The sequence below is a fragment of the Ornithodoros turicata genome, chromosome 4 (genome assembly GCF_037126465.1).
Source record: "Ornithodoros turicata isolate Travis chromosome 4, ASM3712646v1, whole genome shotgun sequence".
NCBI classification, from domain to species: Eukaryota; Metazoa; Arthropoda; class Arachnida; order Ixodida; family Argasidae; genus Ornithodoros; species Ornithodoros turicata.
Window position 1 is genome coordinate 31867996 of NC_088204.1, and position 26787 is coordinate 31894782.

The 26787-nt window shown below is 45.3% G+C and overlaps 1 long non-coding RNA gene across 1 annotated transcript; it reads right to left on the reverse strand.

Moving 5' to 3' along the window:
• Positions 1–1300: 1300 nt before the first annotated feature.
• On the reverse strand, positions 1301–23457 carry LOC135392937 (uncharacterized). The gene is made up of 3 exons (XR_010422319.1): positions 23312–23457; positions 2360–2577; positions 1301–1552 (listed from the first exon to the last, which is right to left on the reverse strand). It is a non-coding gene; the product is annotated as an uncharacterized LOC135392937 (long non-coding RNA).
• Positions 23458–26787: the final 3330 nt, after the last annotated feature.

The window sequence follows — 26787 nt, forward strand, 5'->3', positions numbered from 1 at the left end:
AACACCCTGTCATCAGAGTGAGAGAGGGTGACACTGAGAGGATAATGTGGAGAAGCGACCGGCTGTAAATGGATCTTCGCGGGGCGGTGGAATGCAATGCAATGCTGCAATGTGGATTTTTGCGGATCAGAGACTTGCTCTCAACCTAACTTCGCAAGTTAAGGATACTAATTGTGAAATGTCATTAAAACTTTCCATATCGGGAATTCCTCTGTGCAGCAACTCTTTAAAAAAAGAAAAAAAAAGACGATCTACGAATTTAAGAAAGGTGTGGCCAGTTTCTCGTGACGCACCTTGAATGTCTAACCAAATGGTGTGATATTCACATGTATCTGCTTCACCGTCGCACATGTAAATCTTTCGGTTTCTAGCAAAATCCACCATTGGTTTCTATTTTTTTTTTGCGATAAATTGCGAGAAGCACTAGTTTTAACGCAGGACACAAGTTTTCGTTGAAGAAAATAGCAGTCTTTGTTGCTTCCCAGGATCGCCTGGCTGTTATTCGCTTTTTCCTACATCTATCCAATACAACAGCACGTACCTTCCTGTGCTTCAACAGGATAATATCCATGGTATTGGGAAACTGCTAAGGTGTGAGCGGCGTCATGTTGTCACCGGCGGCGTCACCGGTTTGTCGATTGCGTTGCCAGGTTTGAATAGCAAGGGCACCTCAGTTTTTTTTTGTTCACTAGGCGGCACGCCTTTAATTTTGATGTGCCATTGAGCATGTATTGTTGTCATTCGATAACATTGTAGCGGTAGCCTGACAATACCGGCTGCAGCATTACCTCCCGTCGCCTTCAAGGTTGAATTGAGCTGAATATTTTCATTACGTAGCGACCCATTTTCACTGTTCAGTTTTCTTTAATCCTGAAGTAGCTTAGCAAGCGTTTCATTCATATCATCGAAAATATTACTGTATGCTCTGTGGCAACATTTTTCTGTTCTTTGCGAGAGTTACTTCCAAATCCATATCCTGCATTTGTTTCGAGCCACTTTTCATTCTAAATTCTAGAATTCTTTTAGCGATTTCTCTATAACCGTAGAAACGTACGGCTACACATTACGCCGGTGTCAGTAGCAGCAACAGCGGTGACAAAGTACAATGCAAGTTGTTCGGAGAGAAAGGATTCACTTGCAAGGCTAAAGACACGTTCTTACCTGACAGGTACTGTGCTGCAGCTGCCACTGCGTATGCTGGGACACAAAATGCAGCCCTGGACGAATCGAGGCACCAGAATATAGTTGAAGGGGTGCCGCGTTTAATGCCTAAACTGTAGCAGAATGAACCAGTGCTGGGTACATATTGAACCCCTTTCATTTTGACATAGAATGTACGAAGCGTATTGTAACATATACGAGGGACATTTTTTTCAGTACTGAAGAAGACATTGCAATCTTATGGAGATGCCTCCGACAACATAACAAAATGATGCGTAAAGTTCATGCTGCGATGTGTTGTTCGCGGTTTGGACGCTCCAGGTGTTCCGTTCCCGACATGAAAAACGACGCGTGCCTCTCCCTCCTGTCGGACATCATGCGATAGTAGAACCTGTAATGATAAGATTTTACCCCTCAAAATACCTACGATGGAAATGCGTAACCCCCATAAGCACGAATATTTCTTTCCACAATTTGTCTTCCCACGTATAGGAAGATCAATGTAAAAGAGAACGAACGCGTCAATGTCGCTAAGCTCTCTGATCTGCAGTTGTCTGCAACTAATGTGTGGACGCAGTGGTTGTTTTCACTATTTACCATTTCTCATGTATGACAACGTAAGCCACAATTTCCCACCTATCACATTGATGTCTCTGTAATGAACACGTCGCCATAAGGTATTTTCAATGCCAGTGCTGTATGACATTGAGGCATCCTACCGACTGACTACGTCCGGTTTCCCGAAAGACGTTTTACTTTCACAAACGAGGCAAGCATGCCGAGGCAATTCTGCTGACGTAATATGTTGGATTGCACGACATAATATGGAAAAGTCGCTGTCGCATCCGCCGTCTCAAACAAGAAAGCTTCCAGCGCTGCCCATGAGGCTCATGGTGGCCTGTGTTCACCAAATTACACTACACTCTTTGATTTTTCATGTTTCCCATGTTTCTCCTACTTCAACTTCTTTCATTCCTATGAGGTTTAAAGCTATTTGTCGCGAGTTAGTTGTTCAGTCATTGCAGCATGGAATAGTAATTGCTCAAGCTGTATGAACGGAGATGTTACTAGCTATGAATGACAAATGTGATGTACGGACATTTTCCTTAGAGCTCTCACGTGATATAACTTTTTTAGCCGCGGATGAATGTCGAGCATTTTGACTTACAAGAGAATTAAACGAGTATTAAACAATCACCAGATGCTCATGAAGGCAAAGATAGACCAGCACAGTGGCTGAAACAGGAGCATAGTGTAAATGATGGCTAGTAGCATCCAGTGCGTTTCCAAAACGAACACAGAATAACGCCAGGCGCTACCCAGAACCCAGTATAGGCTCGTGCAGAACACAATGGCTCCAATTAGGTACAACTGGTCCTCGCGAGTTGAAGGGTGCAGAGCATATCGGGAGAAAGGCTGCAAAAAAAAGTAATAAATTAAATCAAAAATATGCGGATACATGTCGGCACACTAGAAACAACATCGACTGTTCAGCTGTATCACCTGTCGGAATGAAACGCCCATCCATTATCACCAAAATTGTTAATTCTTCGACTGGTGTTATACTATAACCATTACGTCCGGAATACTGAGAATGAAGGTTTGGCTTTCCTCTCCATGTCATGATCTAAGTACTCCCTAGTGTACTGTATGCGAGATTTTTGGATCACAGATGGTAAATGCGACAGATGTCATGACATGTATCGATAAATAGTGTTTTTCAAGGCTGCTTGGCAATCCTATCGCAACCTTCAATACAAAACCTCCGCGTGTTTGGTTCGAGCATACATTCGTAGTACGGGTACAGTGCGGACACGGTACTACAAAACATGAAGACTACAATTTCAGTAAAAAAAAAAAAAAAAAAAAACAGTTCCTCGAAGAATAGCATTTTAACCGAGAGGGCGAGTGGATTATAGGAGAATATTCAGCGTCCCTTAAGTAACCAAATACGGCTGTCCCCACTTGTAAGATCCGTTGTCGCGTAAACCCAAGCAAGCAATGGCTGATGGCTGACGGTTGGGAAAAGGTCGGATGACAGTTGGCCAACGACTCTTTCGGCAATCCAACGTTGGCGCAACGTTGCATAGTGATAGGCTGAGCGAGGATTGGAAATCCGTCGGCCAGGGTACGGATACGTATTAAGAAATTAGCTCGTTGGCCAAGCACTTGCCAAAGCTTAGACCAATCTCGCCTGGGGGAGAGGGTAACGTAGAATGGAGTAGCGCTACATAAGTTCGACTTTCGATGGACCAAAGGAATTTGTCAAAACTAAAGTAGTAAGAAACTTCATGGCGAGTTAATACGACAAGCAGTTCATCATTTCAGTGTAGTTTGAGTACGCGTCAAATTAAACTTAGACAGCTCACCCTTCATTTTGACACACACGCGAACAGGACTCTCGAATTTGCGGAAGCTCGCGAGACAAGCTATGCATGGTATCTGTTCTTCCTCAGCAAACACATGCCGTTGTGTGTTTGGTCGTATTGTGGTCTCGGGCATCTTACGAGCTTTTTTTTTTATACTTTTAAACAGCTCTTTTTTTTGCATTTTGAAACGTTGTGCTCACTTGTCGCTGTTGGAAATACGAGAAAAACAAATAAATAATGATATATCGTTACCTTACGCCGCGAGACAATTGAGTATGACAATGAGCGACGCCGCGCAGGGATGCTTTGGTCTGTATCTTGGCACAAGCATGGCACAACGTAGGCTGGCCAATGCTTGGCAAATCATTGGCCAGAATACAGATCCATATCATGAAACAAGCTTGTTGGCCGATGATGTACCAACGGCGAATATAAATAACAACATAATTGCACAACTGTACGTGTCAGCGGAACCCCCTGTGAGACATTACAAAAGGAACACTTTATTGATCCACAGCGAAGTGGAAATGGTGAAAGCACAGCTGATTCAGGCTTAATTGCAGGGATTAATCCCTGCAAGTAAGTAATTTTTCCTCGGACGTTCATGCGTATTCGGTGTTTTTAGGTGAAAATCGAATGATGAAAAACCGTACCGACGTATGTTTCTCGGTTAAAACCAGAAACGCGGAACCTTAGTCATAGAGCAGCACAACGAAGTAGAAGGGCGGTCAATACTGTAGTTGAAGAACACACACAGAAAGCACCGAAGACGGTCGTAGATTTATTATGGTACAATCGAAGTGGTACAAGCAGCACGAAGCTGCTGTTTCTCAGCAAGTGCAGCCACAGCTTGGAAGCTTGTACTACAATAAATCTACGATCTTCCTCAGTGCTTTTGATTTTTTGTATAATTCATATAGACAAGAATACTCCGCAGCAAATGTGAGACAACAAGTGCGTACTTTCACGTGCATTAGAATTGCACGATATCAGACGCAGTCATCTGCGCAGCTGGACATGCACTTGGACGACACGTTGACGCGTATTGCCATAGAGTAATATTGTATTGGCATCAATGTGCGTGGCATGAAACCTGTTCCGAATATGGTGATTTGTTTTAGTGCACTCCAAAAACGCGGTCGTTAGTTACTTTAGGATGCCATATCAATTTCCACCCGTGTTGTACCCGTTACCGAAATATAGTACCGCCATGCCGATACTCGTTACTAAGTAAAAAAAATCGATACTTCCTTTAAAGGTACGTACATTCTGAAAACGGTGACACTTGACAGTGACACATTAATTTGGTATGAATCTTATGAGCCAGCCCAAACTAGAATTTGAAAAGCATCACACAGCGAACTTAGTCCCTATAGAGAAACCGAAAACGTGTTTACCGTTGTTTATTACTTCACTGGCTTTGCGCTGGGCTTTTAGAGGTGAGTCCCTCACCCTGACGGGAGGGCATAACGTTCCACGTGACCTTCCGACGCCACTGGCTCAAACGTCGCCCATCTCCGCACTGCTGACGATGGCCTAATAAGGCCGAAACAGCTGTCCAGTGCTGGTGTGGCGGCATTTGGGACGTATAAACATATGTTCTGCGTGCAGCCAAAGAGCTTAGGCTAGTTTTCGTCCCTTATTACTTCATTGGCTTTGCACTGGGCAGCGGACATATGGAGGTCGCGTGACCATAATTTTTTTTCCCAGAAATACTTTTCAGAAACCGATTTAAAAAAAGTATCGCGATCCGGGCTATGGTACGGAAGAGCAGAGGCGGAGAGTTTGCAAGGGGGGCGAGGGCGCACCGCGGAGTAAGTACTCTTGCGGGGGGGGGGGGGTATGTTTGTTAAGAAAAAAAGAAAGCTAAGCCAGGTGGATGTCGGCTTGTTATTCAAAAAAAAGTGAAAGGGTGAAGACAAAAAAGGCAAAGAAAAGAAGAAAGCAAACGAAAACAAAAGAAGGAAAGAAAAGGAAAAGAAAAATGAAAAACACAAAACTATAGCTGAAGAATCACACACTCTGGCGGGATCCTATGATGTATGCAGAACTGGTATAGAAATAAGAGGAAGGAAGAACAGAAAAAAAAGAGAAGAAAAACAGAGAGTGCATAAACAGTGAACATGTGCACAACTGAAGCATTACGCCTTTGAAAACTGAGTGCAAAAGGAACAAAATGCATTGAATCATCGGTGTTTGACCCGAAATGCGCGCAATATAATGAATATGGTCAATGAAATGGAGCAGCGGGAGTTGAACCCGCTGCCAACGGATATGCGTTCCGAAGATCCTACCGTTACACCTCACTGGCAGCTGCTGGTACCTTTTCGACTGCTTCGTTTCATTGATCTGATTGCTTTGGGCGAAATTCAGGCTATGTGTTGTGTCATCCTCTGTGTTTCTTCGCCTCACCTTCTACTGTGATAATGAGTATGGTGTGCGGATACATATTTTACAAATTTCAAGATGCATTTTTGGGGTTGGTGCCTCTTCGCTCTTTTGACCCGGGCGCGCCGTGCCCACAGGTTGGTGTCAGTCTCTTAGAGGGACTTCCCGGGGGAGGCGCCCCCCCCCCCCTAGTTCATGTTCCGAGGGCGCAAGGGCCCCCGCGCTCCCCCGCAGTCGGCGCCTATGCGGTAAAGTATGGATTACGGTAGCGGCGTTATGCACCACACTGTAGTAATGCACAGTAATGTTACTCTGTGTGACAGCACAGTGTTCAGTGCGATAGCATTATATTGATTGTTCTAAGTGTAATGCTGTACAGATTGTAATGGTGATCATTGGATGATTCATTGAGCACAGTGTACCGCTGAGCATTGTGGGTACCGTTATCATTTCGTTCATATCCGCAAGCACGTAGATATATTGAATTTTCTGTACACTTGTGGAGTTAATTTTGTGGCGATGTGCCCCAACTTTTCTCTCACCTCACATCAATTCCTTGTGAATCTAAGTGTGTGCTCCCACTTCCCTTCGTTTCATCTGTCTCTCCTGCGGTGACTGTTGCAATCAAAATATTTGTTAAGAAGATTTACGAATATGTGACCGCATTCTTTAGGAACTTTGAATTAATCATGTCTGAGTCAGCACTGAATGATATGATAGTGAGTCAATAAGTTTGGCCACCCCGAGTGTATCAATGGTGATGGGGTTCATTGCCATGTAGTACAGGGTGCGACATTAGCGGAATATTGCGGTAAAGAGGGTTGAAAACACACGTCAGCGAATGGTTTTGTTCAAAGTACGAGCACAGTGAAAGTTACCGGGAGAGCTGCTCAAGGAGATCCCGCATCGTTCATTCCCATATAGGATATTTCGGAATTTCTTTGGATTTTCGTCTCTCGTGCAGCACGTTTATATGGAGAAGTAGCATTGCCGTATTGTTCCCATCTAAGGAGAGAAGCCATCGATCGTGCTTGTAGGGACAACTGTTTTTTTCTTGTTGTTTAATCGTTTTACGCTATGGCTGTACCATGAGGTTAACAGACATGGAAAGCGAATTGCGGGAACCTGTCACGGGAAGCTGAACTTGGGGAAACAGCAGTCATTGCATGTCCTCTAGTGGCATACATCGTGGCCTCGATGTTGCAGCAATGCTGCGAATGTTGTTCAATGTGGGGCAACGTTTATCAACTTTTCACAACATTCCCGCAACATTATCAGAAGGGGATCAACATTACTTGCCATTTAGCAATGTTCAAGCAACATGGCAGGGCAATGGTTGAGGAACGTTGCAGCCGAATGTTCCTGCAGCATTTGTAAAAAAAGACGACGACGAAGTTGTGTCGCGAACCGCACGCATCTTCCATTCGATTCATGGCCATTAAAGAAGCACAACGTCTGTGACCAGTTGTCCGATTGCTTACATTTTGGTGCCGAAACCCGGGAAGAAGACTACTCAGGAAGGCATTTGGCAACTGGACCGTGCCCCATGGATCGTCTCAATCAGTTAAGAGAACCTGTCCGTGAAAGGGTTGCGAAGCTTACTTCGGAGATCATAGCATCTCTCCAGGAAATTCCTTCTTACAAGACCCTGCAGCTGAAGCTCGCACTACTAACCCGTCACGCCACAGAACTCCGTTATCTGGACGAACAGATATCAGCCATTATAGACTTGGACGACATCGAAACCGAAGCAGAGGGCTGCGACATGTATCTGGAGATAATAGTAACTGCTCAAGTGCGCGCTAGCAAGGTTCTGGAATGTTCAAGAGGTACCTCAATGACTGCGAAAAGGCCTACCTTGAACATTACACGATTTGCGCAAGACAATCCAGAAAGATCCACACAAAAGCTTTTCAGGAATCGCTTCAACGCTTGAACGACAGAAGACAATATAGCGACAACCCTGAATTCGTTGTACTGCCATCAAGTGACTGCTCCGCAACTCAGATTGAGCGTCAAACCATGGAAACTTGCGGAACGAAAATCACAGGTGCTGCAGTAGGCCAGGTTCAACACGGGGATACAATGTGTAGTCTCAAGATCTCCGCTGCTGACATCTGGACTGGTAACGGAAGAACCTGGTAACGGAAGAACCTGCGAAGAATGCGAATACCCCGCTGATCAGGGAAATCATGAAGTCTCCTGTACCCCATCAGCGAAGCAGACTATTCAACTATGACTTTGGTAGACTCTTCCGACGTCTACGACGGCGGACATCCTACGACCTCTTCCAGTGACATTGCCCCTCAGGCTGCTGCAACTAACCCCATCCTTGTGAACAAGAAAGGCAATACACGTACGTTTGTTCATGTCAGTCTACGTCCTATCACGCTTCGTAGGAGGAACTGTTCCCTACGTCACTTCGTCTTGCTACGTCTTCATCGGAACATTCATGTGAGGTCACAGGGGCACCACGCACACCTCTCACGTAAGGGTTGGATACTGGGATCACCTTCAAATAGCCATGATTATTCGCAAGTGCCTCAGCTAACAGTGCCAGAGAACATCGTTCAGCCTATGTGGTTCTCTACAGGACTTGTAGGACTACCATTAGAGCCCGACTGAAGACCACTCGCTTTTATACAACGGTTTTGTTAAGTTTTTGTGTTATACGTTTCGTGTTTATGTATATCTTATCTTATGTGTATCTTAGGGCCCTTGCTGTTTAACCTGTACATTAACGACATTGTTAATGTGGCGTCCGATGCTACGTTTTTTATTTATGCAGATGATACTGCCATATTTTTCGCTGGTGCCACAGTTGAGGCAGTAACTCGGATGGCAAACACCGCCCTTCAGGCAATAAGTCACTGGGCAGAAATTAACCATTTACTTAAAAAAGTAGTAAATAACTTAGTTGATGTGTATCTGGGCCATGATGAGATTGAAATTGTAAAGGTCGTTAAGACCCTTGGTGTATATTTTTCCGAAGACCTATCCTGGGAGTGCCACATATCCCATGTAAAGGTCAAAATATCAAGGTCGATAGGACTCTTGAATCGTCTGCGTCATGTCTTGCCTACGAGGGTGAAATTACTTGTATACAATTCACTAATTTCTTCGGTCTTGCGCTATTGCATTTTAGTCTGGGGCACAGGAACGCAGAGAGACTGTTTACTGAACTAGTTTACTGACCCTACAGAAACGGGCAGTGCGTATAATAGCCGATGTACCTTACGATGCACACACACAGCCTTTGTTTACCACTTGCAAGACAATGAAGATAACCAGTATGTACAACTATCATATGTTCAAGTCTTTTCTAGTTGCCACACGACAAAATAATAATTATATGTTATCCTTGTTTGCATTACGACACTTATCACAACGTACTCGTCACTGTGACAAATGGACAATACCCTGGTTTAGGACCAACTACGGCCATCAGTCCCTGTCTTATACCCTTCCCTACGGTTTGAATAGTTTTCATACGCAGAAGGTATATATCAATGACTCTCCTTTTCTTCTTTGATCGTTGTTTATTTAATTTGATATTTCGGGATAGGAGTTCAATTTCTTGTTATTTTATACACAATTGTGTATATTGTATTGTGTTGTGCATATTGTATTGTGTAGTATTGTGCAGTATTGTACATACCGAACTGCACACATTGTAGTATTTTGTCATGGTTGTGCTAGTTTTTTAAGGTTGTGTTTAAAGATTAGGTAGTTTAAAGGTTAGTTTTAAAATAGCGTTCCATATTTCACACTACATAGATGATTTTGTTCATTCGCTGGATGCCGTCGCGACGATTATATTAAAGGGGTAATGCCCTTGTCAAGCAGCCTCGTGCTGCTTTTTGGCTTCCCCCTGATTGTACTCGTTATCTGGAAGTCGCAATAAAGCATCGTTTACCGTTATCGTTATCGTATATTGTATCGTGGATATCGTCTAACCGTTGGCGCCGGGAGTGTAAAAAAAAGACGACGACGAAGTTGTGTCGCGGACCGCACGCATCTTCCATTCGATTCATGACCATTAAAGAAGCACAACGTCTGTGACCAGTTGTCCGATTGCTTACAGCATTGTCAGAAGTGGACTAACGTTATTCACCAATGTTCATGCAACATTGCAGAGCAACGTTGGAGCAACATTGTGGCTCTGCATTTCCTGAACGTTGTGTGTTGACTTTACAGCAACATAACACTGTGTAACACTCTTACTACCACTGTAACACTCTTATGCACGGAGGAAACCTACTAGTTTTACAGCTCCAAGCGTAATCCGAACGTAATCAAAGAAAATGGTCAGAAAGGTATGTCACCAAAGGAAAGCACTGTAAGTAGTAGCCGTACACCACGACGTTAGTTTCCATTGGGTAGCAGCCTTTCCGTGAGAGCAGCGAACTGAAAGGTGATTTGGACGTTTAGCGCGCGCTGCATGTACAACGTGTTGCGTAGCTCGAAATACAGTGTACAAGCAAACTGGCTTGCCCACGTACAGTGATGGACAAAGCACCGCGAAATTATACTGGAAGCAAAGTACCAAGTACCTCGCATCATTAGTACCTCAAGTACAGTACAAAGTACCCAACTGCAAATGCACTTCAAGTACAGTATAAAGTACTGAATTCCAAGTGTACTTCAACTAAAGTACAAAGTACTAAGCAAAATATTACAAGTACCCATCAAGTACACTGTCAATTTAATTTGCATCACATTGCATTTCACTATTTAGTGCTATGTCTTGCTTTTGAAAGCAGAATTTTAGCTAGCATTCTTGGCAACTGCTATGAAGCCATAAAGCCCTACTGGTTAAGCGCTAACCCGTGATTATGAACTGAATCAGAAGGCATAATTTGCTGTTACATGTACACGGACAAACAGTCAGCTGTGGCGTGATTACGCAAAACAGTATTATACCCTGACACATTCAAGGTCACGCGCCTAGTGTGCTGTTCCGGTACTAATTTCCGGGTATAACAGGGTAGGGAATTTCAAGAGGCAAAAGGGCACACTCAGCCAACAGAGATTATACATTTCTGCGTATTCCTTGCTGCTTTTTGAAATACGACATGTTTCAAAAAATAACGCGAAGTAAATAAAAAGGATGAATGAAAGCCTTAATGTACACGACTGGTGGTGGTTGTAGTGCTGAAAGAGCTCGCCGTCGTCGGCCTCACGCAGGTGGGCAAGGTCACGACAAACGCTCGGGGGGGGGGGGGGGGGGGAATGTGCTTCCTGGGCCGGCTTTTAAGGGAACTGTGTCGCCATATTTCTCACAGTGTCTGAGGAAAAACCCCAGATAGTGCAGGCGGCACTGGGATTCGAACGTGGGTAACTACCAGTCCCGACGTGGCATGTCTAACGCGCTAACCAGTGAGCCACGCGAGCTCTATCTACGACCAGGGCCGGCGATAAAGGGGGAGGGGGGGCTAGTAAGGCGATCGCCTTAGGCCCCGCGCACGAAGCCCTCAACCAGGGATTACTTTTAAAAAAAAATATCAAGTATGCACTTAATTGTGTGAAACAGGCCCCGCGATGCGCCTTTGCCTCAGGCCCCGCACACCCTTAGCACCGGCCCTGTCTACAACTATACCACGAGTAGGACGACGATATACAACTATGATCTGAAGCAATGTAATCCATGTGACCAACTACAACGAAGCAAAATGTAAAAATTAAAAGTGTGTCCACTGTTATTCAGGCCTTTACCGGCTGTTCACGGGCTCCTCAAAACTAAATAAACTGAAATTTAAATTGAAAAGTGAAAGCATGTGTGTCTTCCAGACTGTTACTTTACTTCACCATGTAATCCAATCGCACATTGTGATATGGAATGATTATTAATTGCAAAGGAAGGAAACAATATGAAAAAGCACTAGAACCACGCATTGGGAAAACTGAAATGACAATTGACCAAGTCATCATGTCGCCGGTTGCAGCGTCACAATGTATGCGTGTCCTTGCATTCCATTCCTTTAACATAAACATAATGCAGCCTAACATAAACATACCATAAACATAAACAATCATTATAAACATAGAAGCATTGGTACTGTTTCAATATTTCAATCCTCTCTACAATGGACTTTCGTCAAGAAATATGCTATTTAAAAACACTGTGGGACTGTTCGAACTGTATCCCACTAAAAGCGATAAAATGAAGCCAACAAGACGGAAACACAAAGATAGCACTATCTGTGTGTTTTCGTGTTTTCGATTTCTTGTTGTTATTTTAACGTTTTAGTTGAGTGCATTTCTGACACTTTTTTTTTTTGCGTTTTCTTTTCCTTTTTTTTTTGGTCTCGGGTCCAAGTTTCGATGCATGAGTACTTGACCACTGAAGTACTTGAAGTACTGCGAAAAAGTACTTTAAGTATAGTACAAAGTACATGTTTTGAATACAAGTACAAGTACTCAGACATGTACTTAAAATACTACTTGAGTATCTCGTATTTTAAGTACTTCCCATCACTGCTACTTCTACATCGTTTATTGGCTTGGTTTGTCCTCAAGTGTGCTAATTTGGTAGGTAGGTTTGGCATTCAGTGTGTACGAAGAGGTTGAAGTTTAAGTACCTGAATCAAATGTTTTTACGTTAATGAATGGCTCACATATTCGTTGCCAACAAATTAACCACCAAATCAAAGCCACCCACTGCGTGTGATGAGCAAGTCCCAGTGACCGCCTTCCGGAAACCCCTCTAGAGGCAGAGAGAGCTTGTAAAGCCCTGTTGCACTATGTGGAATTCCACCAAGGCGAACAAGTGAAAACTAAGGGGAACGCGGTTAGATATCTGCTTAGCAGGGTGTGCACGGCTCAAAGGAGCAGGTAAATTCCGTGGTAGCACGAAAGGTTTTGTAAACGTCGTAGAAAGGTCTAGCCACGACCACATTTTCATTTGGGAGACGTCTTCAATCTGATCTACATAACGTCTCCTATCCCTGGATAAGTTGACGCTTCCCAGAGTCTTGAAGACGTGTTTGTGGTCGTCTTGAAGAAGCCTAAAAAATGATTAAAATACATATTTGAAGGTCAGAAAATTCAGTCCTGTGGATATCCATCGGGTATAGTTTTGCAGAGATCTGCCTCTTCTTTTGTCTTTTTTCAATCTTCAGCCACCGTCACCACACGTTTCATTTGCTTTATCCAAGCAGTACTGCAAGCACTGCCACGCGACCTTTCGACCGTAATCGAAGACACGGTTCACCAAGGCAGACCGCGTTAACAAAGGTGCTCTCACCCTAAGAGCAGGCACCCTTTTTCTCCATCGCGCACGCGAAGAAAGACCAGAGCATGTAGGTAGTCTATTCCCTTGCAGAGTGAAAACAGATACTATACATTACTTGTCGAACTCCCGCACACTCGATAGTCCTGCTCGACTCTGAGTCAAAATGGAGGGTGTGATGTCTACGTGTAATTCAATTACGCACACAAACAACACTGAAGTCGGGATTTGGTGGGAGTATATGAACTCACCATCAACACAACCTCTACCTTTCTTACTGCATTCGGTTTGAGACAGTCAGCAGGTCGACCGAAAGCAAACTTACTGAGTTCACACAACTCGTCCTCCCTTAAGATACCTCTTGAACAGAGATTGCGAAGACATAATATAAATGGAAAGTCGACACGTCTTATCAACGTGCTATACGTTACAGACGTTTACACGATACCTTCCATTAGGATACGTCTTCAACAGAGATGGCGAAGACGTATTATAAACGAAAAATCGGTATGTCTTATAAACGTACTATAAATTACGGCTCCTAGACGTCGACGTCGCGTTGATGTCCTGGTCGTCTTCTATCCTAATTTGATCAAGTGAAGACGTTTTTGCGGCGTTTTGTGCTACTAGTGTTGCAGAGGTGAGTGAACTTTGAGACAAACACAATACTTGGCCCTCAGACTAAGGAATGATGTGAAGGACGGCATTTGAACAAAATTCAGGCAGCGCCGCTGCAGCAAAGCGGACACACCCCTTCCTGAGTACCGAACAGGACTCCTACCATTACACCACCACGACGTCGCGCTCTCGTTAATATATTCACACTCGCTGATTTATCGACACCTGCCGTCCCTCTGATGCACGATGGGTAAATATGCTTAGTGCACTGCTAGGTCTGTTCAGTGCAATGCTTACGACGAGCTTCTTGCGAACCGGAAAGCGATGATTGCAGATGGTGCAGCGCTCCACCCGATACATGCTAACGTATCTCAGCAGACAGTTGTCGTGAGCCCATCGAAAGGATGCTGCACAAAGTAACTTCATTACTTTGCGACGCACTTCAAGTCGAAAGTGGTGTGCATGTTTTAGAGCTCTGCACGGGCCGAATTTTCCCGGCCTGGGCCCGTCGAAAAATGGCCTGGTTCGGCCGGGCGCGGCCCTTCCTATTTTTATACGGCTCGGCCCCACCCCGTGACTCACCGAAGAGGGCCCAGTCTGGCATCTCCAGCTGACTTACGCTTTCTTTTCTAGCGCTAACCAAACAAATTTAATAGATTTATAAGAAAGGAACATACTAGAACTGACGGGTTAACACCGCAACAGCGCGGGACCAAAGTCGAGAACGGGCTCGCGCAAGCGCGCTATCGACTTCTCGTTCGCCTCCTTGGCATTTTATGTACACTTGATGTGTATGCTACTTATACCTCCTTCGTAAACATTGCCTCCTCCAATGTAGTTATATTCAATAAGAGCCGGAAATAGCATATTTACTCAAGTAACATGAAATATTGTCTACAAATGAATGAAAATAAGCAATGTTTACCACAATGTTCGTCAGTCAAACACGAAAATTTTGTAACATGCGACTTCGTACAACTACCACTATATACCTCACCGATCCTTTCGGAGCTGTATCGCCACAAGTGACAAACACCGAATGTCACATATCCAAAATTATCATTTTTGTACTTTTAATGCCCATAAAACAATGAAATATGCAAGAAACTAAATAAATACAGCATCCATATAACGGCAAGAACTGTTCACCTGATTTCATTATTTTGAACATTAGCAGACGAATTAGCAGACACCTTTCTCATTCGTGCCATTAACTATATGCCTACGCTCCCCGAATATGTCACGAATAAACCTATATTCTTTCGCAAAGCTGCTTTCCGACACTCCCACGACGACTGCATACATGGGCAGTATTCACAGACTCCAAATCTGCACTTCAAGCTATTGCAAATTCCGGCATACGAGGCCCATCCCCACCCCTAGTCAGATGTGTTAATGGATTACCACACTGTCTACGCAGCCGGCCACAGGCTAGTTCTCCACTGGGTTTCAGCCCATTGTGGTGTCGTGGGGAACGAGCAGGCCGACAGCGCCGCAGAAGCAGCGCTCTCGTATCGGACACGGACCAGTATTGCTCTGCTGAGAGGAGACCGCCGTACCATTCTGCGACGCCTCGTGACACCCCTGGCTTGCCGCCAATGGACAACCGACATTCTCCCCCCATCTATGTTGAGCAGAGTTGATCCAACGCTCGCTTTCCGCATGCCACGAAACACCTCTCGTCAAGATACTGCATTAATCCACCGAATGCGACTCGATGTGGCCTTTACAGCTCAGTGGCGTTACCGCTTGAGACAAGTTGACTCTCCCACCTGCTGCCACTGTGGTGCTCTTGAGGATCTGGAGCACATTCTTCTTCACTGCCCCCACTACCAACCTTCCCGAACCGCACTCTCCGAGTCTCTTAACCAGCTGGACTATCGCCCCTTCTCCCTATCGAAATTGCTTGGTCCCTGGCCCAATCCAGACCAGCAACGATCTGCGCTCAAAACTCTTTTGACATTTCTGGACACCATGCCCGGTGTACATATATTGTAACCAACATTACTGTCACCCTCCCAGGTGTATATCGCTCGCTGAGTGACCCCTAGTTTGCCAATCCCGAACGATGCGCAGCTACCCAGGGCTGACGAGCCGCAAACACGGCGAAACACGTGTCCTCTGGTGCTGTCGCATCGTTCCATGAGTATCTGTTTTTCTACGTGCAGCCATAGAAGCCATTTTAATCTGTAAGTTTGAATTTCAAACACATCTAGCGTCATTTTTCTTATTTTTTAATTGCTTTTTTCCTCTCTTTATAATTCACTGGCTTGCACTGTGGCATTGAGGAGTGCTCAGTCAACCTCCCAGGTGTATATCGCTCGCTGAGTGACCCCTAGTTTGCCAATCCCGAACGATGCGCAGCTACCCAGGGCCGAGGAGCTGCAAACACGGCGAAACACGTGTCCTCTGGTGCTGTCGCATCGTTCCATGAGTATCTGTTTTTCTACGTGCAGCCATAGAAGCCATTTTAATCTGTAAGTTTGAATTTCAAACACATCTAGCGTCATTTTTCTTATTTTTTAATGGCTTTTTTCCTCTCTTTATAATTCACTGGCTTGCACTGTGGCATTGAGGAGTGCTCAGTCACCCTCCCAGGTGTATATCGCTCGCTGAGTGACCCCTAGTTTGCCAATCCCGAACGATGCGCAGCTACCCAGGGCCGAGGAGCCGCAAACACGGCGAAACACGTGTCCTCTGGTGCTGTCGCATCGTTCCACGAGTCTCTGTTTTTCTACGTGCAGCCATAGAAGCCATTTTAATCCGTAAGTTTGAATTTCAAACACATCTAGCGTCATTTTTCTTATTTTTAATAGCTTTTTTCCTCTCTTTATAATCCACTGGCTTGCACTGTGGCATTGAGGAGTGCTCAGTCACCCTCCCAGGTGTATATCGCTCGCTGAGTGACCCCTGGTTTGCCAATCCCGAACGATGCGCAGCTACCCAGGGCCGACGAGCCGCAAACACGGCGAAACACGTGTCCTCTGGTGCTGTCGCATCGTTCAATGAGTATCTGTTTCTCTACGTGCAGCCATAGAAGCCATTTTAATCTGTAAGTTTGAATTTCAAACACGTCTAGCATCATTTACTTATTTTTTGAATGGCTTTTTCCCCCCTCTTTATAATTCACTGGCTTGCACTGTGGCATTGAGGAGTGCTCAGTCACCCTCCCAGGTGTATATCGCTCGCTGAGTGACCCCTGGTTTGCCAATCCCGAACGATGCGCAGCTACCCAGGGCCGACGAGCCGCAAACACGGCGAAACACGTGTCCTCTGGTGCTGTCGCATCGTTCAATGAGTATCTGTTTCTCTACGTGCAGCCATAGAAGCCATTTTAATCTGAAAGTTTGAATTTCAAACACGTCTAGCATCATTTACATATTTTTTGAATGGCTTTTCCCCCCTCTTTATAATTCACTGGCTTGCACTGTGGCATTGAGGAGTGCTTAGTCACCCTCCCAGGTGTATATCGCTCGCTGAGTGACCCCTGGTTTGCCAATCCCGAACGATGCGCAGCTACCCAGGGCCGACGAGCCGCAAACACGGCGAAACACGTGTCCTCTGGTGCTGTCGCATCGTTCAATGAGTATCTGTTTCTCTACGTGCAGCCATACCTATTTTTTTAATGGCTTTCCCCCCTCTTTATATATATATATATATATATATATATATATATATATATATATATATATATCTGAAATGAAAATTGAAACACAGACTACGAAGGTACGGGAAGTAAGAAAAAAGGGATAATTTATTTACATTTAAGATACTTGGAATGCTAAAAGGGTTGTGTACGTTACGGTGGAAGCTCCGCCTGCCTCAGGACAAAAAGATATATATATACTGAAGCCACTCCTATATAAGCGATTCCTAGATGATATATTCATTATTTGGCCACACTCCGAATGCGACCTTCAGTTGTTTGTTAACGACTTTAACCAAGTACATCCCCAGTATTAAATTTACATTCAATTATTCCTCCTCAGCTGTTAATTTTCTGGATGTGGAAGTTAAACTACATAATGGAATCATAATCACCAGTCTGTATCGAAAGCCTACCGACTCCCAACAGTATCTATCGTTCCAGAGTTGCCACCCCAGACACACTAAGCTAGCTATCGCTTATAGTCAAGCGCTGCGTTACCGGAGAATATGTTCTAACGATGATGAACTAGACAATCATCTTGAGAGGCTTGAAGAAACTTTCGCAGATAGAAAATATCCTAATCAGGTCGTAAAAGATGCCATAGCCAGAGCTAGATCAACCGATCGAGAGAACCTATTCCAAACACAGCCCCGAGACGATAAGAATTCTTCGGTAAACCTCACTATTAGCTTCAACGGTTATGCCCCGGACGTAAACCGCATACTTAAACGGCACTATGCAATCCTCACCCAATCTGATCGTATGAGTCAGGTGTTTCCGGAACCACCCCGCGTTACTTATCGTCGAGCAAGGAACATCCAAGACAGACTTGTGAACGCCAAGTTAAACAAGCCGTCGGAACACAACGGTTGTCAACCATGCAACGGACGCAAGTGTCAGATCTGTAAATTAATGCAAACTGCTACCTTAGTAGAAAGCACAAATTCCAGCTATCGCACAAAAATTAATGGTCTATTTAACTGTAACTCTTCATACGTCCTTTATCTCCTTCAATGTCATGAGTGCAAGGCCCAATATATCGGTCAAACAGCTACATCCTTCAGAATCCGATTCAACAACCACAGGTCCGACGTATCAAAGAAACCTAATCTGCCAGTGTCTCGACATTTTAGTAAACCCGGCCACTCAATTAACGACATAGCCATTTTCGTTCTGCAATCGGGTTTTCCATCCCAACGCCTTAGAGAGCAAAGAGAATTGTTCCTGATCTGCAAATTTAAAAGCCAGATTAACGAGGACCCCGGCGTCCTCTCAACAGTTCGCAACCTAAATTCCTAATTCTCTCAGAATACATACACTCTTTTGTATGTCTTTCAGACTCCCCGGTTGGTCACCCCAGGAAATCATTGCCCTCCGGCGAAGAACATGACTGCCTGTGATTCATTGTACCCTTTTACCTTTGTTTGACAAAGCACGTGTGCTGCCCTCTCCCCTTGTACATATCCCCCTCTCATTCTTTGCAATTGTCTTGCGTCACCATAATATCCAATTCCTGTTGAAGACAGCGCTGCTGTCGAAACGTCGAATACTCCCTCTTAGTTTTTAATAAAGTTCCCCTTTTATTCCTTGTCCTGTAGAAGCACCGTCTCCACTTCAGATCTTTATTGAATACCTTTAATTTTCGTGGTCAACCGCATTCGTTTATTTCAACTTATAAACATATATATATATATATAGCATAGGCTCTTTGGCTGCACGTTGAACATATGTTTATAAGTCCCAAACGTCGCCACACCAGCATTGGACAGCTGTTTCGGCCTTATTGGGCCTTCATCAGCAATGCGTAGGTGGGCGACGTTTGAGCGAGTGGCGTCGGAAGGTCACATATATATATACAGCATGCCTAGGACGGAGACAAAACTAACCTTCCACACAGACCGGATGCCTCGTCTGCACCCACTCAGAGGGAATACGTAATAACCCAACCTAAACAAACCTTGAAGAAATCCGAGAGACACGGACACAGAAGACGACACACGTAAGACTGAGAACTGAACGACACACTGAGAACGAGAACTGAGAACGACACACGTACTGAGAACTTACGTTGTCGTTTTCCGTGTCTCTCGGTCTTCTTCATGGATCTATACCAGCTAGCCTGCACTCTTTTCCTTGTTTGACTACACAAACCTCTCACACAGACCGGAAGCCCCGCCTTCATCAACTCAAAGGGAATACGTAATAACCCAACCTAAACAAACCTTGAAGAAGACCGAGAGACACGGACACAGAAGGGGACGACACACGTAAGACTTAGAACTGAACGACACACTGAGAACGAGAACTGAGAACGACAAACGTACTGAGAACCTACGTGTGTCTTCTTCTGTGTCCGTGTCTCTCGGTCTTCTTCATGGATCTATACCAGCTAGCTTGCACCCTTTCCCTTGTTTCACTAAACAAACCTCAGACGCAGACCGGATGCCCCGCCTACATCCACTCAAAGGCAATACGTAATAACGCAACCTAAGCTAACCTCTCACACAGACCGGAAGGCCCGCCTACATCAACTCAAAGGGAATACGTAATAACGCAACCTAAGCTAACCTCTCACACAGACCGGAAGCCCCGCCTACATCAACTCAAAGGGAATACGTAATAACGCAACCTAAGCTAACCTCTCACACAGACTGGAAGCCCCGCCTACATCAACTCAAAGGGAATACGTAATAACGCAACCTAAGCTAACCTCTCACACAGACCGGAAGGCCCGCCTACATCAACTCAAAGGGAATACGTAATAACGCAACCTAAGCTAACCTCTCACACAGACTGGAAGCCCCGCCTACATCAACTCAAAGGGAATACGTAATAACGCAACCTAAGCTAACCTCTCACACAGACTGGAAGCCCCGCCTACATCAACTCAAAGGGAATACGTAATAACCCAACCTAAACAAACCTTGAAGAAGACCGAGAGACACGGACACAGAAGGGGACGACACACGTAAGACTTAGAACTGAACGAGACACTGAGAACGAGAACTGAGAACGACAAACGTACTGAGAACCTACGTGTGTCTTCTTCTGTGTCCGTGTCTCTCGGTCTTCTTCATGGATCTATACCAGCTAGCTTGCACCCTTTCCCTTGTTTCACTAAACAAACCTCAGACGCAGACCGGATGCCCCGCCTACATCCACTCAAAGGCAATACGTAATAACGCAACCTAAGCTAACCTCTCACACAGACCGGAAGGCCCGCCTACATCAACTCAAAGGGAATACGTAATAACGCAACCTAAGCTAACCTCTCACACAGACCGGAAGCCCCGCCTACATCCACTCAAAGGGAATACGTAATAACGCAACCTAAGCTAACCTCTCACACAGACTGGAAGCCCCGCCTACATCAACTCAAAGGGAATACGTAATAACGCAACCTAAGCTAACCTCTCACACAGACCGGAAGCCCCGCCTACATCAACTCAAAGGGAATACGTAATAACGCAACCTAAGCTAACCTCTCACACAGACCGGAAGGCCCGCCTACATCAACTCAAAGGGAATACGTAATAACGCAACCTAAGCTAACCTCTCACACAGACTGGAAGCCCCGCCTACATCAACTCAAAGGGAATACGTAATAACGCAACCTAAGCTAACCTCTCACACAGACTGGAAGCCCCGCCTACATCAACTCAAAGGGAATACGTAATAACCCAACCTAAACAAACCTTGAAGAAGACCGAGAGACACGGACACAGAAGGGGACGACACACGTAAGACTTAGAACTGAACGAGACACTGAGAACGAGAACTGAGAACGACAAACGTACTGAGAACCTACGTGTGTCTTCTTCTGTGTCCGTGTCTCTCGGTCTTCTTCATGGATCTATACCAGCTAGCTTGCACCCTTTCCCTTGTTTCACTAAACAAACCTCAGACGCAGACCGGATGCCCCGCCTACATCCACTCAAAGGCAATACGTAATAACGCAACCTAAGCTAACCTCTCACACAGACCGGAAGGCCCGCCTACATCAACTCAAAGGGAATACGTAATAACGCAACCTAAGCTAACCTCTCACACAGACCGGAAGCCCCGCCTACATCCACTCAAAGGGAATACGTAATAACGCAACCTAAGCTAACCTCTCACACAGACTGGAAGCCCCGCCTACATCAACTCAAAGGGAATACGTAATAACGCAACCTAAGCTAACCTCTCACACAGACCGGAAGCCCCGCCTACATCAACTCAAAGGGAATACGTAATAACGCAACCTAAGCTAACCTCTCACACAGACCGGAAGGCCCGCCTACATCAACTCAAAGGGAATACGTAATAACGCAACCTAAGCTAACCTCTCACACAGACCGGAAGCCCCGCCTACATCAACTCAAAGGGAATACGTAATAACGCAACCTAAGCTAACCTCTCACACAGACTGGAAGCCCCGCCTGCATCCACTCAAAGGGAATACGTAATAACGCAACCTAAGCTAACCTCTCACACAGACCGGAAGCCACGCCTACATCAACTCAAAGGGAATACGTAATAACGCAACCTAAGCTAACCTCTCACACAGACTGGAAGCCCCGCCTGCATCCACTCAAAGGGAATACGTAATAACGCAACCTAAGCTAACCTCTCACACAGACCGGAAGGCCCGCCTACATCAACTCAAAGGGAATACGTAATAACGCAACCTAAGCTAACCTCTCACACAGACCGGAAGCCCCGCCTACATCAACTCAAAGGGAATACGTAATAACGCAACCTAAGCTAACCTCTCACACAGACTGGAAGCCCCGCCTACATCCACTCAAAGGGAATACGTAATAACGCAACCTAAGCTAACCTCTCACACAGACCGGAAGGCCCGCCTACATAAACTCAAAGGGAATACGTAATAACGCAACCTAAGCTAACCTCTCACACAGACCGGAAGCCCCGCCTACATCAACTCAAAGGGAATACGTAATAACCCAACCTAAACAAACGTTGAAGAAGACCGAGAGACACGGACACAGAAGGGGACGACACACGTAAGACTGAGAACTGAACGGCACACTGAGAACGAGAACTGAGAACGACACACGTACTGAGAACTTACGTGTCTCGTCTTCTGTGTCCGTGTCTCTCGGTCTTCTTCGTAGATCTATACCAGCTAGCCTGCACCCTTTCCCTTGTTCCCCCCCCCCCCCCATCTGTCGATCCAACGACACACTGAGAACGAGAACTGAGAACGACACACGTACTGAGAACTTACGTGTCTCGTCCCTTCTGTGTCCGTGTCTCTCGGTCTTCTTCATGGATCTATACCAGCTAGCTTGCACCCTTTCCCTTGTCTCACTAAACAAACCTCGGACACAGACCGGATGCCGCGCCTACATCCACTCAGAGGGAATACGTAATAACCCAACCTAAGCTAACATTTCACACAGACCGGGTGCCCCGCCTACATCCACTCAAAGGGAATACGTAATAACCCAACCTAAAATGTTGAATACTTGGAAATAAACAATAAAAGCATTAAAACACTTTAAAGAAACTGCGAAGTTCCATTTCCATCCTTAGCGCCTCAATGCATATTCTTTGCCCACCACCGACATGGACATGATATCCAGTCACATAAATCTACCAGTGACCTTCCAGCGCCATCTGTAGCAGTCCCAACGCTATAGTAATGCGTGATGGCGTGTTTGTAACGAAAGGGAGAAATGGCAATGTCTGCATATGCCACATGGGAATTCAGAAGTCCAGTTGTCTGTAATGCTTCGCTTAGACCCATGTAGTATACAGCGCCTGCACAGTTGCAGTTTTTACATTACACACACAGCCTGTTTCATGATATTTAAGCGCAAGATCTACGAGCTTTCGTTCCGGTCTTCCATGATGTGTGCGTAGTTTTGTAACACGAACTTCGCTTACGTTCTGTACAGGAACACGGGGCCAGCATAAGGTCGACGTTCACTTTCGTATTGCAAAAGCGGCAGACTGGATCTCGTAATGACGCCTTATTAGTGCCTTGTCGTCCCATGAAATGCGCTTTGTGATAAATCACACAAAGGGTGACGCACAACTAGTGCACGTGAACGTCTTCTCTCTTTTTTTGCTGCTATGGCCGCTCGTCCTGAATCACAGGCGGGCAGCCAAAGTTTTGTCCGACTGTAAGTGCTGATGCTATACGCCAAATGTCATTCACGAAAGACCCTTGGGACCGTCCTGGGTAGCTGGGTAGCTCAAGATCGTGGGTTCAATCCCGGCGAAGGGCGGTAGCAATGTGGGGGAGGTAAACATTGCTTCGAGCACCGTGTGTCGGAGATTTCCGGCGCACGTCAAAAGAAGCCCAGGTGGTCCCAATTATCCGCAGCCCTACGCTGCGGCACGTGCAACATGTCGCCACACTGCGCAGACAAACCTTACGTGTAACATCACGGTACCATTATATTATTATTATATTTTTTTATTAAAGACCCTTGGTTCAGAAACCTCGAAGCACTTTTGACCTTTTTGGACACCATAGGACTTCGATGCTTGTTGTGAAGGGGCTCATTATTTCATTGATGACTTATGCCTTTTGGTATAGGTCATCCTGCCCCCGTGTACGCATGCGAAACAGCAAACAGGTTGTTATATATATATATATATCACTAATATATCAATGAACAGAATTCAGGGACACGACACAGAAAGCCGACTTCCCGGGATAGCAGACAACCATGCAAGAAAGCCGACTTGACAGATTTGCACGAGGATATGGGAGAACGAAAAATTCGGGGAAGGACGAGAGGGAGAGATTAAGAAAGGGAATTTTTAACGTCATCTGCACGGCAACAACACCGTGGGCACGCCGGGCACGCACGAGAGCTCGTGCTCAGGTAAAGAAAAATGCAACGCGTGGCTCAGAAATTGAAACATGCATCAAGCCTTTTGTGTCGGTTGAATGTCGTTGCGAAATCAAATATCGCGCTATAGAAGCTCGTGAAGCGAAATGATTGGTCCGCGTGAGAAAGGCACGATCTTAATATTAATAATTGGTGGCGCCGACTATGATTATGAGCGGCGACATGGTAGATAGATTGGTCTATTTGTGAACAATTTTATGATGCAAAGGCAGCTATGGCCTTAGTGTAACCTTTAGTGGAAATTAATATATACATGAACGATGCACTCCAGAATAATTTCTATTGCAATTAAATACAGAAACCGACACTGAAGATTTTTGTTTAAGTTTATTTTGTACAAGCTTTCGCGTGGAGGTCCACGCTTCCTCAGATATGTGAAGGTTCCTCAGGTCGTACCTGAGGAAGCGTGGACCTCCACGCGAAAGCTTGTACAAATTAAACTTAAACAAAAATCTTCAGTGTCGGTTTCTGTATTTTGTTTATGTGATCTACAGGACTTGACTCCCCTCTTCGTATACGCTTCTATTGCAATTAAAAAAGAGTAGACAGGGACATCCAGAGACCGCTATTGCAAACCTGCTGTTCGTCAATCAACACCAATGTAGGTACATTTACGGGATCACTTATTTTTAGTACGTACAGGACGTAACCAGTCGCGACAGTAAGCAAACAAGAAAATGAGCCTGCTGCTCTGAGTCCTTTTTCAATGTGGTCGCAGTTATGTCGCTGTCTTCACCTATCTTTGAATGAAGCGGTAGCATATGTTCTCGGCGCTTATCATCACTCTTATACAGTGTTTTGTGAAGGCCTGCGGTTGAATTATTCGTAAACAAGTGGCGATATCTACATATCGAAAAGATTTCTTTTTACTGAGCATAGTAACTAGCATGCTTTCATTAATTAAATAAAAAGCCCGTTTCAATTGGACGCTTCCGGTACCTCTATTTTATTAAAAAAACATCTATTAAAAAAACGCGTCGACACTTGCTGATTTTCTTCAATTAATTCAATTCTTCTTGAATTAATTCAATCAATTAATTGATCGATTAAGATAACCGGTACTACATTTGAGTCCCAAATTCTTGTCTGTATGGATCTTACTTTCACCTCGAAGACCCCAATACAGCTATGGTAGAGGCTAGCGCTCCAATAGTCACAACGAAATAAAAGACGACGGTAGTTTCGTTTTCCGAAACACACGGACTCGGGCCGCGCATGAGCGCATGGGCAAGTGCATGTGTTCTATGGCTACGTCGGTGGCATCAATTTTAGTGCAGTCTTGTTGACCACACTCGCTTAACGCCTTCGCCTTCTCCGCTGAGTCTTGACCAAGTCACACAAATTTCGAGCCGTCACTCCGGACTCGACGGTGCATCGCTCGCTTACCTACTCGTCCCATTTCTCATAACTTCATGACATCAACATATGATGCTTACAAAACATAGACTCCACGCACTCTACTCCGCCACTGCACGAGGGTGAAAGCATACGATTTTTATTTATTCTTCTACTTCTTTTTCATTTCACCGTGGCGTCCGCCTATGAATGCGACATTGGATGAAGGTAACGCCCATGTTGAGTGGCTAAGGACATGTTCCTACTTTTTTTTTTAATCTTGCAAGCTGGTTTCATTCCAACGACATAAACTTGCTTGTGCAGTGCGTACGCATGACACCGAAGCAGCACTTCGGCAAAATAGGGTGCTGGCACAGCCGGACGGGTTCTGCTCCCGCAGCGCTCTAAAGGCTAGTTCACACTGCCACGTTCGCGCTTACGTAGTACCCACCTCGTTGCCGGCTACGTCCCTTCATCGTTCACATTACTACGTTTCGGCGCTCCGTTCCTCCAATGAGGAGCGGCCTCCTAGAGCGCGATCCTTCCGAAGAAAAGTGAAATAGAATCACAGACTAGCATGGCGTCCAGCATCCAGCACCCCGGTGCCGGCTGCTTTGGAAGACAATCAGACATTCCCTGACGATGTTCTTAACTGTTAACTGTTAATGTTCTTAACTTAACGCCATCGTCGACAGTGCAACGTACAACTTGCTACGTCGGACAGGTTCATTGAGCGAAGATATCACCCGACAGACCCACTGCTATGCTAATTGTCATCCATGAGTTTTCTTTTTGCGTGGTATCCCTGTAGTCGCTTCTTTTACTATTGTATAGCCAGGGAAACTTCTCAACTTGGAGAATAAGAGCGTCTAAGACATCGAATGTTTGCGCCATCTTTGCAAGGAGACGCGCGAGACAAAACTTTTCTGCCATCCTATTCGCCAGTGCGCTTACGGTTACGGAGCTTGCGGGAGAAAAGTTGAAGTTGCCTCAACTCCTTGCGGAAACTATCTTGCGGGCGCCGTCTCTTCGTCGTCATGGCAACCCCCACCGTAAGCGCCCGTAACCCGTACCCGCAAGCGTAAACCTGCCAGTGTGAACCAGCCTTAACAGCCGTTCCATTACCGGAAACAGTTACAGAAACGAAATTGGAAGGCGGTAGCA